Consider the following 1,407-nt stretch of genomic DNA (forward strand, 5'->3'; position numbering starts at 1 on the left):
TTGCGTCGCACATCGTGCGTGGCAAAAGCTCTCGACGCAAATGACTAAAAGTCATTTGCGTCGCACATTTGTGCGACGCAAATAACCTTATTTGCGTCGCACAATTAGCAAACGTGCGACGCAAATAACTTTTCAACATGATGCCTGAAAAGTCATTTGCAACGCACATTAGCTAAATGTGCGACGCAAATAAGGTTCATTTGCGTCGCACATTTAGCTAATGTGCGTTGCAAATGACTTTTCAGGCACCATGTTGAAAAGTTATTTGCAACGCACATTAGATAAATGTGCGACGCAAATGACTTTTAGGCGCAAAAAAAAAAAGTCATTTGCCACGCACAATAGCTTAATGTGCGACGCAAATGACAATTTTAGCGCCAAAAAATTAAGTCATTTGCCTCGCACATTGAGCTAACGTGCGTTGCAAATGACTTATTTTTTTAAAAAAAAATATTCGTTTTTTAATATTTTAGTTGGAAATTCCGACATGATCGTCTTTGAAATTAGACGGTTCATTCCCAATACCGGGAATACATTTATAATTAATACCTGTCACAAAAGTTTACAACGTAATTAACGTTCCCAATAAAAGGCAATTAAATTCGTCATAGATCGATCAACCAACATGTTACAACAAACATAAAATTATTACAACAAAGGTACGTAGCTAGCTAGAGATCAAGTTCATATTACAAATTAAGCTAAAAATTCGACATTGTTCATGAAGTAATCTGCCCAAAAATCTTTCACCTCATTAATCTCCTCCGCTGAATAAGGCAATGTTCTTGAAAAATCCTAAAAAAGTGTAAATAATTCAATTTATCAACGATTGATCAATATAATAGTTTTGTGTACTTCAATTTATTATATAAAGTACGTAGTTTATGAGAACATACCTTAGTAAGATCTTGACTATTACCATGATTCATTATTATGTCGTACATAAAACGCATGACGTAGTAGCCACAATCTAGTGATCCCGGTTGTTGAGCACACTAAATGCATTAAAATAAATAACACAAGTAAAATTTCTATCACATTGTATGTTATAATTTTGAAAAACTTATTTCTTAGGTAAATAATAAACTAATTATATATATATATACCTGTGCTGGAATCCATGTTAATTTAGTTCCCTTAGATTGTCCACCTAGTCTCTTGTAACTCCGAAAAGCACTACACATGTAAATGCAAAGAATATTTTACATGTAAGTGCAATTATATACTTTGTTTACACATGTAAATGCAATTATATACGTAGTAGTCACATTTAAGGCTAATTGGGTCGTACGTTCTAGGTCATTTTTAGGCAAAAATGATGTTTTCGAACCCAACTTTGAACCAAAGAACCTAAGGAATGTTTTCAAACTTATTACACGTCTCATATGCATAGTTATAACTTCCTAA

The 1,407-nt window shown here is 33.3% G+C and overlaps 1 long non-coding RNA gene across 1 annotated transcript; it reads right to left on the reverse strand.

Moving 5' to 3' along the window:
• Positions 1-511: 511 nt before the first annotated feature.
• On the reverse strand, positions 512-1,186 carry LOC130459701 (uncharacterized). The gene is made up of 3 exons (XR_008919283.1): positions 1,107-1,186; positions 897-995; positions 512-795 (listed from the first exon to the last, which is right to left on the reverse strand). It is a non-coding gene; the product is annotated as an uncharacterized lncRNA (long non-coding RNA).
• Between the last annotated feature and the right edge of the window lie 221 nt (positions 1,187-1,407).

This window comes from Spinacia oleracea, chromosome 4 (assembly GCF_020520425.1).
Source record: "Spinacia oleracea cultivar Varoflay chromosome 4, BTI_SOV_V1, whole genome shotgun sequence".
In the NCBI taxonomy this organism is placed as follows: Eukaryota; Viridiplantae; Streptophyta; class Magnoliopsida; order Caryophyllales; family Amaranthaceae; genus Spinacia; species Spinacia oleracea.